Here is a 15,520-nt window from a genome sequence, read left to right as displayed (position 1 = left end):
AATGTGTGCGAATGCGACACTAGCGTATGTGAGAATGGGACGGATGCATGCTTTGTGTAATACCAACTTATTCCTAAGGGACATTTCACTGCGCCTACATAGGCATCGGATATAATTATATGTGCGATATGTCTAAAATTTAGTAGCTAGTTGTAAATGTAGTATGCCTGTGTTTGGCAGAGTACGCACGCGGGTGGTACTTCAGCGATCCTCTCTTTACGAGGGCAATCGCTCTTGCCGTGGTCCCCGAGGCACTTGACGCACCTGGGGCGGGCGAAGCAGTTACGGGCAGAGTGTCCGTATAACTGGCAACGGTGACATTGACCTGGAGTACCCCGGTTGCGGGGTGCTTCAATTCTAATGCCGGACAGGTGGCCTATTGACCGTACATTGAAGATCTTCTTCCCTTCCGGGGATATCCAGTACAGCGAGCACCATGTCGTACGGTCGTTTTGTCTGGGCGTGGTACATCCTATGTACCTCCCGCACCGGTATGTCCTGTTCCTTGAGGCTCTCCATAATGAACTCTGTAGTGAGTTCCTGGGGGAGGCTTCGGATGACCACTCTTAGTTGCTTCTCGTGTTCGAGAGCATAAGAGTGAAAGCCAATGTTTCTGGCTCTCAGTAGGGACGTTAGTCTCCTGTGGTCATCAGGAGACGGTACCGTGACTTTACCGCGCAGGGTGCGCGGTAGAGCGCGCGTGCGTATAATGAATTTGCTTATTTGTAATAAGCAGGGAGATAGTCTCCCAAGACTTCTTGTCTTGTATTAGAACAGGAGGAGGGGCCTTGCCTTTAGGCTCGGCCAGTTCGGGCGTAGTCTTCCTCACTGAGAGACGCAGACTGCCGGACGTTGTTCCGCCCCCTCGCGGGGAGGTGCGGTGCCTAACGGACGCGCTCGATCGGCTGATTTGCGAGCGGACGAGGTAGGCTCCGGGCGAACCTCTTTTGTGGACGGTGCCCGTTTGGATGGAGGCGTGGCCTTGGCTGATGCGGCTTTGCGCTTTGTCGACTTAACGACGGTTTCGAAACCGTCATCAATCTCCACTGGGGTCGGGAGGGTTTTGGGGGGTAGGGGGAATCGCTGAGGTCGCGGGTACCAATGCTTCCGGAATCAGTGATTCCGGGCGCTCAGGAGCAGCCGGTTAAGCCGGCGGATCGGTAAAGACTACCGAGGAGGTAGCCTTGGTGAACCTGGCTAGGATATTCGGGTGGTTCCTTTGAAGGAACCGTAGGAGGGCCTCTAGGGCCTCGGCTGCTGACATATTGGTGACAATAATGGCACCAACCACACATTTATCTAACCTTTCTGCCTGAGGGCAGGGAGTTGTGTTATTTACTGTGTAAGTTAAACTATGTGTCTCTGTTATTGTGATAACAGAGGTGAGTACCTAGTAATACTACTGTGATGAAGAAAAAAAACTTACTGATCCTGTCTGATATACGGTTTACGATGCTCAAACTCACGAATGCACACAACACAACGCCGAACGGCGAAGGCGCGCAACCGCACCGTCAGCAGCACGGTCAGCAGTCCACAGCTCGACGAAACGAACGACACACTAATCTAACACGACACTATCGACCACGTCATCGTGCTATAATAATATCGGTTCGGTGGTTAATGTTTTCGGAGTCTCATATATAACGGTATTTACCGTTGATACGAAAACTCGAACTACTTGCAAACATAGTCGACCGTACAAGCCGGCGGTCTGAATCGCAATGTTCTACACTGTAAAGGGTCGTTAAATTGTATATATAGCAAGTGCCGCAGAAAAAGTTGAAAGCGCGATGCAGGATCGTAATATAAGAGGACTTTTTTATGTTACAAAGAATTGTTTACTTTGATGGCACGACACTGTTTTATAATATAAGGCAAAAAAAATCTAATAGAATTATAAATAATAATAACTATTAATAAAATATATCACCTATTTAAATACACGCTATCTACTACGCACCCTACCCGTTCGACTTCTATACCACTACAAGTTTCTTAAAAAACACTATTAAAACATAATTAAATGTACCTATTTTTTATTTGAAACAATAGTATCAATGTCCATTTTATAAGAACTTATTAATATTCCTATTTACCTACAGCTTGTGTTAATGAGAACATTAAGTACAAAATAGTGTATTGCCTCAGACTCACGTTACGTTCGTCGCTTTACGCCATTTTGTCTTATTATAAAAAAAGCAATTTACAATTATAGAAAAACAAAAATATCATCGAAAATAAACATCAGGAAAATGAAAATATTGGCTAGATTTTTAAACCTATTTCATGATATTTTTAATAGTTCGTTTGTTTTGTTACTTATTAATCTATACCTACATATAAATAAAATTTAAGTGTCTGCCTGTAATTTCAAAATAACTGCCTCTTTTAAAGGTAGGTTGGACTTTGGCGAATTACCAAAATCAAAATAATCATTTTTTTATTTTTGTCTGTCTGTATGTCTATCTGTTTGTCCAGGCTAATCTCGGAAACGGCTAAAAGTTACAAATTTAAATAACTACATTCGAGGTTACGTTCTATCTTTGTTTCTTCAAATCGGTTGAGTTTATCAAAAGTTATAAAAACGTGCATGTTTTGTTGTTATAACATATGTCGCCCATAGATGGTGTTGAGCTCGAATCCTCAATTTCTGAATCGCGCTGTCCAGATTGGAGTTTAGTGACATTTATTAGAATTCGCGTTAAATGCTAAATCGCATTATCGTTTCAATTGGTTGTTCTGAGTTCTTTCTTATTTAAACTAAGTAAAACCTATACTATATTAAACACATCGTGGCTCATGGTTTTAGGTTGCAATTATTAATTTAGGTTATTTTCGGTTTTAGTTTTTTGTTACCATTACTTTCTAAAAATCTCAAAATAATTATTAAAAATCAGTAAAACCTTACACATTAGTAAAAAAGATTTAAAAAATATTGTCCGATCTGGTTGAAATTTACTATTTGTGTTTTCTCTAACCAGAATGACATATCATGTTTCTTACTTTAAAATCACACACTTTCAAACAATTAAACAGGTCTGCGAAATTAATTTCGAAAGTTTTTTTCAAAAACTGTTAGTATTTCTTATAAATGATCTGAAAGTAATATAAAACAGTAGTAATATGATATATACCACGTCAAATTTACAAGATTCAGATGATATAGCTTTTTGATTAAAAATGTATGGAGCAAACATTTAATAAAATGAATGAAAATCATTTAAGAATTTTTTACCAAGTCTTATTATGTCTGTAACTATTAAATTAAATAAAAATAGTACATTTAAAAAAAAAACAATTAATAATAACGTTGTTTCTTTTTAAAAACCTACGTTTAGTTGTTTTTTTTTTTGAGTTTTTGCTTCATCTCTATATAACATCCAACAATAGTCTGCCATCATAGTAACATCCCAACGACCTGTATACCTTCTTTCCATACATCTAGTTGGAACCGCTCACCCCGCTATAGTCGCCTAGATTTTTAGGAAAACACCGCCAATTAACCATTCGTGTTTGGTTTATTTTTTTCAAAACACTTTTCAAGTTTTCGAAAGTTTCTTTAAGATACACTAAATAAGCTACAGGTATTGATGCAAATGCCGTCTGAGCATCTAATAAATTGTTTTCTTTTAGGCGAGATCCTAGACGTTCAGCAGAATTTTTTGGCAACCCAAGATCCCGTACTAAATCATTCAGTTCTTGCTGATTTAAAGGGTGAGGCTCAATTGTACGGTTAAAAATTTCACCACTACTTGGAAGATCACTTTGTTCTGAATTTTGTGAATGAGGGCACTTCGAAGTTCTTAGTGTTAATAGGTACTGGTATGAGTAATTCCGGTATTAGGCTTCGTTACAGACGAAACATATGGATAAGCTATATTGGCGCGGTTTTTTTAATTATGTCCTGTCACGTTGGTCAAGCAATAATAGCTATATTTGTTCAACATAAATGCAAAAAAATGTGACGTGATCCAATAAAATAAAGATAATATTTGCAACATATAGCTGAACATCAACACGTTTGACCTGCAATTATTAAAAAAACCTTTTTCATCGAAGACCTGTGTTTTGTACCCTTTACTTATACTTAAGCGCGAGAAAAGCCGTACGCAACAGCTAGTAATAATTTTTTTACACCTATTAGGCTAGCGTTTGACCGTTGACTTGCCTGATGTTAAGCATCGACACGGTCTAGGATGTAGCACGCTTGCCTATAAGAAACCTGTTTACTCTGGATTTGAAGTCACCAACATTGTACCTATCAGGAAATACGGATTCAGGCAAAGTAACAAACGTGACAGTTTCGCAGTGCGAATGATGAATGTAGATTCAAAGCGCTTCGTACGTAGGCGGGGAATTTCCACTGTGTACTTATGGCGATTTGGTCGCGTTTGCCTGGCCGTTCGATAGTAAAAGGGGCGGGTGGAATCAGTTCGTGTAATTCCTGAGCACATTCTCCGAAATGTATCCGATAGAAGACTGAAAGTGATGCAATCACACGTCGATGTTTGACTTTAGAGCCTAGACTCCACCAAGGTAACGTCTCCTTAAAACCTCCTGGCACGACTCTCAATCAACTCTAGTGCCTGAAGACACTATATTAAAATGACGCCTTATTTAAAAGCAAAATTTAAGAAAAGTATAGGTTACATAATTATAGCCGCACGGAATTAAATCTATATGATAGTGTATCTATTATGACATACATTTTGCTTTCCGACCTAGAGAATTTATGGCATATAATGCTAGTTGATAATTTTTTTATTCTTTTATTTTTTTTCCAAGTTTTTGTCCGACTGTGTTTTTAATTTCAGAATTGTAGCTGTAGCCTGATACATTTGAAAAGCATCGAGCCTTACGACATTTACATATTTTTTTACTATATTATACGTACTATTCCACATCAAAAACACATTATTTTAATGATAATGATTAAGAAATTAGATCAAAGTAGTTTCTGATACAAATATTATCTATATTGATAAACTTTTGTAACAGCATTCATTTATTTGGCCAGTCGGGTGCAAAATGAACTAAGCCTGATGCATTCCGACCTGTGTGACCTGCTGTTTCGTTAAATGTGACCGAAGAATAAGTCACAAAACGGCGGTCACATAATTCTTGTAATTTTAAATTGTTGAACAATTACCTATCCTACTTAAGATTATTTACTTTTTGATATCAAATACTTATTACAAATATTTTGCAACATGTCAACAATAACAATTATTAAATAAAAGTGATTCATAATAGTAAAACTTGGTCACGTACCTGAGAAACGAAATTGAAACACAGAACATTTCAACACTGCGTCCACGCTGGCCATAAGTTAATTTGAAAATTAAAGCAAAATAGCGTCTCTCGATGAAGAATGATATATTTGCTGCCATTTCGTGTCGAATTGTTCCTTATTTAGAAGATTTTTTTTTGCATCAAATAGCCGTCACAATACGGAATATTCGGTTTTATTTTAAATAGAAAATAAAGAAAAATAAATGTTTTTGATACCTTTAACTTTTAAATTAGACTTTTAAGAATTCAATTTATACTTACATAGAAGAAATTATTGGAATCGAGTTGGGAATCTTTATGAAGATTTACATTACGGATGTACCTCGGGTAGCTCGAAGCCGTGCGTAAGAATCGATTTCGTATAGCTTCTAAGTAGGTTACGTTAAAATTGTTTTAAGTTTAAAGCGTGATGCAGGATGATAAATTGAGAGAACTATTTTCATTTAATAAATAAAATAAGAAACATTCACTCCAATTGGCTGTTATTAATTTGATATTATATTTTAACAGAAGATAAAACGAACTAATACAATTATAATTATAAAAAAATAGTTACCATTTCGACATTTAGGTATCAATTAACTTGAAATTTCCATGATCATTTAAAATAACATTTTTTATTTATTGTATAACGGGTTTTATTACTATTTCGTTGTTTTCTGAAATAACGTAAATGTATTTTTTATTCGTTGTAATCAAAATAGAGCTCATTCTAATTAAAATATTTAATAAATTAAGGTAACAACCTCCGGAACTAAATTTAAAGAAATCTAAGCGACAAAAAACAGTATTTAACATTTTTAGACTAAAATTTTGTAGATGTCTTCATTTACTTTACATATAACATTTCACATAGCTTCATCTACATCTCAGTTAAACTCATTTAATTTCCTAAACCACACAAATGTTTTGTTTTAATAATAATGAATATGCAATAATACTGTTTTGTTTATTATTTATTCATAATAATTATATATTTTTGTTTATGGACAAAAAAATCAAATCATCATTTTGAAGTAAATTATACTTCAGATTAACTATCAAAGAAAATATTTTTTTTATTAATTAATATAAATAAAGTATAATGCTAACATACAGATAAAAAAATGAATATCACTGTTTCTTAAAAGTATAATCACCCTTGAAATTTACAGAATATCAGGCTCACTCAGTTAAGTGTTTTATTGGTAACGAGCTGTGCCCGCGGTTCCACCCGCGTATCACTTAAAGAAATTACTAAAAGTGGACGGATTTTTTATAAGTATTTCAGTAATAACAACATTTTTACTTTCATTTTCAGTCCTTAAGTAAACGCCGAACCGATCGGACGTATTGTTGCAAACTACAAAGTGCATAATTTCATTTGTATAAATAAACAAAAGAATATTCCGATTGAAGTATAGTATGTAAGTATGAGCGAAATATAACGTGTGGTTTATGGCGGGTCAAGTTATAATAAACGAGTTTTTGACTTTTGTTCAAAATAAAATTGATATCTTGGATGAATTAAGCATTGTGCAAATTTGTTTCACGAATTTCACAGATGCTGAAATCGGAAATGGAAAAGATATTATACGATACATGTTGCGATCGTGGCGTAAGAAATGTACAGAGAAAGGGTGAGGATAGGAAAAAAAAGACATTGAGGACGTCATAAGATTATTTAAGGAAGTCGACCCGGATGTTCAACCGATTTGTGTGGCGAAGGATTTAAATCGCTTGCCACCAGTTTCCTTCGATTATGTGGACGTAACTCGGTTATCTAAAGATATGGCTGTAATGAGAACAGAGTTATCGGAACTTAAAATGAAATTCAGCCATGAGCTGATTTAAATTCCAAGTCCTGTAGGAAGGCATACACGAGAGCGGATGCACAGCGCATTATACAGATTGGTCATGACCTTATTTCGCATCCTAGGGGCTCCCGTAGCTTCTGGCGTCTGACCAAGTCTGTGCAAAACAATTTCTGCCAACCTTCGCTGCCACCGCTCAGAAATCCGGACGGATCGCTAGCTCACAGTCCGCAGGAGAAAGCCGACCTCCTGGCTAAACTCTTTGCCGACAACTCTGTGATCTATGATTGTAGTGCGCAGCCACCAACAATACCTTCATGTGGCCACACGATGCCTAACATCAAAATCAGGCAACGTGATGTGCGTGCGGAGCTGCAATCACTTGATATACGGAAAGCTAGCGGTCCTGATGGAATACCAGCCATTGTGCTGAAGAAGTGCGCGGCGGAGCTGTCTCCTGTGTTAACGCGCCTGTTCCAACTTTCTCTCTCTTTGGGATGTGTGCCGGAGGCTTGGAGAAGAGCTAATGTGCAAGCGGTTCCCAAAAAAGGGGATCGGTCTGACCCGGCAAATTATCGACCAATAGCAATAATAATCATCTCAGTACGTTGTAAGGTGATGGAACGGATTCTAAACAACCAACTGATCCATTACCTAGAAGATCACTGTCTAATTAATGATCGTCCAATCGTCGATCGTCGATGGACCAAAACGGTCCACAGGTGATCTTCTAGCGTACGTAACACACCTCTGGGGTGAAGCTATCGACAAGCATGGAGAATCGTTGGCTGTCAGCCTCGATATCTCCAAGGCTTTCGACAGGGTCTGGCACAGAAGTCTTCTCTCCAAGCTACCGGCATATGGTCTGCCTGCTCATTTATACACCTGGATTGCCAGCTTCCTACACAAGCGTAGCCTTCATGTTTTAGTAGATGGTTGCGCTTCACAATTCTATGTAGTGAATGCTGGGGTCCCCCAGGGATCTGTGCTATCTCCCACACTCTTTCTTTTGCATATCAATGATATGCTCTCCCTTGGGAACATACATTGCTATGCAGATGATAGTACAGTGCATGGTGGATACCACGGACGCGCAGTGGCTGGGCGGGCGGAAACTGAGGAGAGGCGGGAGAATCTTGTCATTGAACTCGATAGGACGTTAGAGCTCATTGCCAAATGGGGTTCTGATAATCTTGTTGAGTTTAATGCCAAGAAAACACAGGTATGCGCTCTCACAGCGAAAAAGTCACCATTTTACCCTCATCCCTCCCTCTGTGGCATACCGCTGATGATACAAAGCAAAATCGCCATGCTGGGGATGGACGTTCGCTGCGAACTTAGTCCAAGGGATTACATCGAGGCTATTATAAAAACAGCTTCACGAAAACTCGGAGTTCTGAACAAGGTACGCATTATTGGCGACGTAAAGGTCACAAACACCCTTGAACCTTTACAATTGCGTCGCGAGATAGCAGCACTGAATTATTCTCTCTAATTCCTGCTTCCCCCTTCCTTCTTAAGTCCACGCGAGCTGGTTCTCGATGTCACCGCTTAACTGTGACATCAATTCCATCGCGCACAAAGAAATTTGACAACTCCTTTCTTTGTCGCACTACCAAAAAATGGAATTCCTTACCAGCTCACGTGTTCCCCTCCTCTTACAACCCGGGTTCCTTCAAACGAGGCGTGAAGAGGCATCTTGCCGGCCGGCAAGACGGTGACGGCTAGTACAGAACATTCTTCCCGACTATACTGGCCGTCGTCGCGTTTGGACTCTACTACCACTTACCATCAGGTGGAGTAGAGTCATTTGCCATCCCGGACATATAAAAAAAAAATGGCAGATTTTAGGAATACATTTAAATCGCGTGAAGATCGAGATACTAGCATACCTCAGACAGTAACTTATCCAGAAATGGTTAAAAATGTACAGTCTATAAAACCTCCTCTACCGCCTACGTCTGCACCACAACCTGAGTGCGTACACGAAGAAGCTGCACCTAATTCTCGTATACCCACATATCGTGATATTGTGAATAGTGACGATCGCTCACGTCAAGCGAAATGCGCTCGTATGAGAAATGTAATTACGGATGGGATTTCTGGGGCTGCTAATCATTCGGTTGCGCGCGATTTACCAGCAACTTCTCAAGTTAAAGTACCCACAGATGATGAGTTTCAGATTGTGAAGAATAGAAAACGTAAAAATAAAATTACCAATATGAGAGGGACGTATTCCGCTCAATGCAAGATACAAGTCGCTGACCGGAATGTTCGATTTATATCTCTCGCGCCTTAAAAACTTTAACAGAGTCCGATATTAAGGAACATATCCGCAGGTTAGTATACCGACGCTTTAGAGAACGACACACACGGAACGCTTTAAATAATAAATAATATGGGAAGTACGACCAGAAAAAATATCACATTAAGCACGTTTAACTGTCGTTCAATTAAAAGGTCTGTCGAACAAGTAAGAGACCTGTCTAACAATAATATAGTAAGAAATTTGTAATTTTTTTTTTGTATCTCAATTGTATAGACTTTTGTTGTCTGAGAATAAATGATTATTATTATTATTATTATTAAACAAGAGACCGCTTCATTGCGTACCTCTAGACCCGCCGTCGATCAGCAACATCGAGGCGTCAGATACATCGGTTCCATGGGATTATAAGAGTGAGAGACTAGAGAGAGCGTCTGTGTGTGCACATGCTTGTGCACTGTAGTATGTACTGTGCTGTTCTCAATAGAGATTAGCCTCCTTGGCTGTAATCGGTCAGTAGGACATCATTATAATTAATTTTGTTTAAATATTAGTTATATTTTAAAGCGCCATCTATTTTCATCTGCATTAAATTATTTCTATCATCTTATTTTAATAAAATAGGTGGCGTTTATTTGTATTTAAAGGTTTCCACATTAAACTAACACAATTATTTTATTAATTATTTTGCACCGACACTAATGAAATATAAAGTACTTTAATTAAATTAACATCTAACGAACTTATCGTCATATATGATAACATTGTTTCATTGTTGAGGCGTATACTGCTTGGCTGAATCACGCTTTCAACATTTACTTTGTCACTTGCTATATATTATTTATATTGACAAATATATATATAGATTGCAAGACTACAAGCACTGACCATAAATATATATATATATACCACCATATATATATATATATGGTCAGTGCCGAAACGTGGACACTAACTGCGGAACTAGTCCACAAATTCAAAGTCGCTCAGCGTGCTATGGAGCAAGCTATGCTCGGAGTATCTTTGAAGGATAAGATCAGAAATGAGATTATCCGGAAAAGAACCGGAGTCACCGACATAGCTTGCAAAATTAGCAGGCTGAAGTGGCAGTGGGCTGGTCACGTATGTCGTAGGACCGATGGCCGTTGGAGCAAATGAGTCCTAGAGTGGAGACCGCGGATCGGCAAGCGCAGCGTAGGGCGCCCTCCAGCCAGGTGGACCGATAACCTTAAGAAGGTGGCGGGCACCAACTGGATGCGGAAGGCGGAGGACAGGGAGCTTTGGCGCACCTTGGGAGAGGCCTATGTTCAGCAGTGGAAAATGATTAGCTGTTGATGATATGGTGAATTTCCCATTTATCCCATTTATACAAGCGTAGCGTCACCGTTGTCATGGGTAGAATCACCCATATCAATTTCCTCGGTGATGGTAGTTGAGTCCTCGGACGACGACGGTTTCCAGACCGACAGGATGTCAAAATAATCTGCCAAACGTAAGGCAGTCGCCCGAAAGGCGCACCCCCCTCCAGCTAAGAGGACACAGCAAGAGAGAGAACAATTCTATTTCCCTTCTGCTATCCGCAATTCCCGTTTCGACTTTTAGTTTGTTATAAATTTGAAAACTATATTATTTGACTAATTTTTTGGTTTTCTTACTACACCTTTATTTCTCTATATTGTAACGTAATGTGTTAATTTTAATGATTGTGTATTTATCATCGGTGGAAACTTAGCTGGTTTACGTATTATTTTATATCAATATGTTATAAGTCATCACATTACAAAACTACGTCATTATAAGATTTTGAAGAATTCTTAATTTTATGTAGATTGTAATGATATTTACGACTTTTACAATATTCATGAATATTAAATTCTTCTATTTTTTTTAATCAAGTAATCAAAGTGCATTTGGGAATTATCTGAGAAATTTATTCTATTTTTCTTTTTTTTATAATTTTAATATTTTTTTAACTAATAATCTTTCCGGATTTTTTCAAGGACTCATTTTGAATTTAGGTTCCCAGTGCTCTACGGCAGTAATGATCACGTTAATTTTTAAAATTTAAGCTACACTTGAACTACTGTTATTTTGATACAGGTACTTACTAAAAAAACAAAATGTATAGTGTATTAATAATAATAATAAATGTTTATTTACAGATAAATATCCATAGTGTTAGTTACAAGCTTATTATTATTTATATTATTACTTAATATTTACTTATAATATTTTTATATTATTTAGCATACATAAGGGGTCTCAAACAACGAGTTGATCATGAAGATCCCCCCAATGCTTAACAAATGGAATATCCATTTTCAGCATCAATGTATTCAGGATACCGTTAGAATATCCGCGCATCCTAGCCATTATAGACGCTGCTCTCTTTCTAATGATGGCATAGAAGTTATCCACACGGGCTTCAGCAAACATCAGTGATGCACTACAAAAGCGTGGCAATCCCAACAGAATCCTGAATGCATCGTCTGCATATCTGAAATCCTGGGTGACTATGTGACCCAGGTATTGGTATGCTTAGCAACGCTATAAAAAATTCTAATAATTAAGAAAGTTTTTTCTGAAAATTGTTATTGTTATATGTTACAGATAAAATTAAATAAATAATTTTTCCATATTGTAACCCTAAAAATTTTAATGTTTCAATATTTTAATTTTTATTAAAATATTGTATTTATTTTACCTAATCTAACCGGTTTATAAAATAAATTACGGTTATCGAATCGGCAGTCATTGTTTCGACATTTATTATCTATGCTGTTTGAGAGATGGCAGCACTACGTGGTTCGCCGTTCGGTCGTCCTTTGGATCGTTGAGCAGACGCCGGTCGTCTACCGACGCCTGTCAGTTTTAAACGATTAAATATATTCCTTTTTATTATATACAAAATTATAGTGACGGAGGGTTCCTACGTCATCCACGTTGTAAAACTTATTTGAGAGGTTCGGGTCACCAAACCTCTTTGTATCAAAACCACGCAATATAATAATAATAATAAATAACTTTATTCACCAAAAAGCAACAAAGACAAAAAAATTAAAGTACAAAACCATAAAAATAGAGTTAACAATATCATAATTTGGTGAAAAGGTCGTAGTCTCAGCTAGGTTGCTTTTCAGTCTACGCCTTGTACATATGCTGCCAACACAAACGCTACATTCAGTGCAGTAAAAGGTAAAAGGAGATAAAATTACTTAAATAATAAAAGTTAATTCAATTTATAACACGTACAATAGGCTAAAATAAAAGAAAACATGCAAGCATTACTAAAACAGTCAGGTTTTTTTTTAAAATTCTAGAAAATGGAAAATATTTCATAGTGAATAAAAAATGAAAATAATATAAAAATATTTAAATATTTAAAATGTTTAAACAAATAGAAATATATGTTTTAATAAATTACAATCAAAGTAACAATTAAATATTGAAGTTTAGTTACACACATGTGTCCAGACACATTGCGTTTTTTGCATAGACAGAAGCCATTGCTTGCATTGTGCCTTAAACTTATTTTGAGACGTACTGTTCTTAATCGGAGGTGAGATATCGTTCCAACATTTAGAAGCAGCGAAACGAAAGCTACCTCTAAATGCTTGCAAATGTGGTCTAGGCAGTACTAGTCGCGGAACTCGGCTCAATCTACAATTGGATCAGACCATTTGGGTCTGAAACAAATGAAGTTTATCCTCCAATTCATATATTGGAGTGTTTATTTTTCTTTAATTTTATATATACTTTGTATATTGCATTACAAAGTAATATAATATTGTTCGGTGGACTCAACCGAGGAATGGTTGCTGATTTGTTGTTGCTGTTGGAGGCTTTGCTGCTTTTCCGGTGGCCTGCTGTTGCTGCTGGTGCTATTTGCTGCTTCGCACTGCTTTTATTTGTTTGCTCACTCATTGTGACACTGCGTACAGGGTTTGACTATCCTGCTTATCTATTTAAATCTATCACTTAATTTTAACCGATGCCAACTCACTTACAGCTTACTCACTTATAATATTTTATTGTATTAGTGTTAACTTAATTGATCTTGAATTGAATAATTTTATAATTAAAATTTTATAATCCTTATGACGAGTTTTATTAATGTAACGGTCTTGGTGGAACAAACCCCGAACATACGAGAACACCGTGACAATATATAACTTAAAATATGTTAAAAAGTATAATTATCCAATATTGTAATGATAACTGGAGCCATTTTTGTATTTTTTTAAAATAATTTTGTAATTTTGTGGGCAGGTGAGACGTCTAAAACTCCCGTGATCATTATTGCTGTAAAGCATTTGAAACGCTGGGAATCAAAAGCCAAAATGAATCCACGAAAAATCCAAACAGATAGTTTTCTTTATAATGTCAAACAGTTGCATGAATCTAAGAAATAATTATAATATTAATTATAATAATATAATATTAATCTACAAGAAAAAGAAGGAAACTGTTTTAGTATCTTGTTTATTTATTTAGTCTCTTGGAAGTTTATATACATATTTATTTTATATTAATGCTTTGCTAGTTATACATGATTTTTTTTATAGAAAATGTATATTTCAAGCATTTCGCTACTTCTTTTAATATGCAAGTACAATTTTTTTTATTATATATAATAGTTTCAATTTCTGCTAAGTAGCAAAATAAAAATGACTTGGAGCGCCATCTATGACCCTACGATAGTTATTAAGAGAGATCGTGCCATAACAATGAATCTATTATTGCGGCCAGAAATAAAAACAAAATATCAAAGAGTGTTAATTCGATGACAATCGTTCAGTTCTCCGTTTTTTATATATGCGCGGGAAAACTATTTTTTAAACTTTTTTTTACCAAACAATACCAATGACGTTCTGAAACCTATTATAGTAACAGCCTGTTAATGTCCCACTGCTGGGCTAAGGCCTCCTCTCCCTTTTGAGGAGAAGGTTTGGAGTTTATTCCACCACGCTGCTCCAATGCGTGTTGGTAGAATACTCATGTGGCATAATTTCAATGAAATTAGACACATGCAGGTTTCCCCACGATGTTTTCCTTCACCGTCAAGCACGAGATGAACTATAATCACAAATTAAGCACATGAAAATTCAGTGGTGCTTGCCCGAAGATTCACGCGTTCTAACCACTAGGCCATCTCAATCAAAATCAATCAACAGCCAATCATTGTCCACTGCTGAACATAGGCCTCTCCCAAGGTGCGCCAAAGCTCCCTGTCCTCCGCCTTCCGCATCCAGTTGGTGCCCGCCACCATTTTAAGGTCATCAGTCCACCTGGCTGGAGGGCGCCCTACGCTGCGCTTGCCGATTCGCGGTCTCCACTCTAGGACTCGTCTGCTCCAACGGCCATCTCGGCTTTGTTTAACCGATTTTATTTTTATTAAATCAAATACAGTATAGAAATATGTAATTATTAAATATATTAAATGAAGTACATAAATAAGTATTTCTAATAATAATTTATTAAATCTTTATTTAGATTTTTATACATGGTATCAGCGGGGATTAAGGCCTACCGAATTTAATATTTAATACTAAGCAGAGCTCGTACTATGGAAACCAGACAACTGATATACTACATATACTACTTTTCTTTTGTCAACACATAATTATTTAGATGATTACAATCAGACTCAGGACAAACAAATTTATAATTACTTGTTTACATTTCTAATATTCTGAAAAACAAACGAAATAAACTGTTAAAAAGACAAATGTTTGTACAAAAAAAGAGGGTAATAAAAATATTTTAAAAATAATATTATATTATAAAACAATGTCGTGCCATCGACGAAGTAAATAGTTCTTTGTTAAATAAAAACAGTCCTCTTATATGACGATCCTGCATCGCGCTTGTAACTTTTTCTGCGACACTTGCTATGTATATAATTTATCGACCCATTGCAGTATGGTCATCCTCCTGGCGGTGAGCCAGTTGTCATGCTGGTCCGAGTTAACAAATCAAACCATTGTTTTGTTTTATATCCAATATTGTTACTCGGCTCTGTCTTGTCGTTTCTTTCTAGTTTTGCGGTTTTAAATGATATATTGTTTATATAAAACAATTAAGTTCGTTATGAATAAAATAAGAAGTATTCAATAAAAACACATGTTGTGTTTTGTTGATTAGTAAATTTAATAAAATAACTGCC

This window comes from Nymphalis io, chromosome 29 (assembly GCF_905147045.1).
Source record: "Nymphalis io chromosome 29, ilAglIoxx1.1, whole genome shotgun sequence".
Lineage (NCBI taxonomy): Eukaryota > Metazoa > Arthropoda > Insecta > Lepidoptera > Nymphalidae > Nymphalis > Nymphalis io.
Note: the sequence above shows the minus strand (reverse complement) of the source record.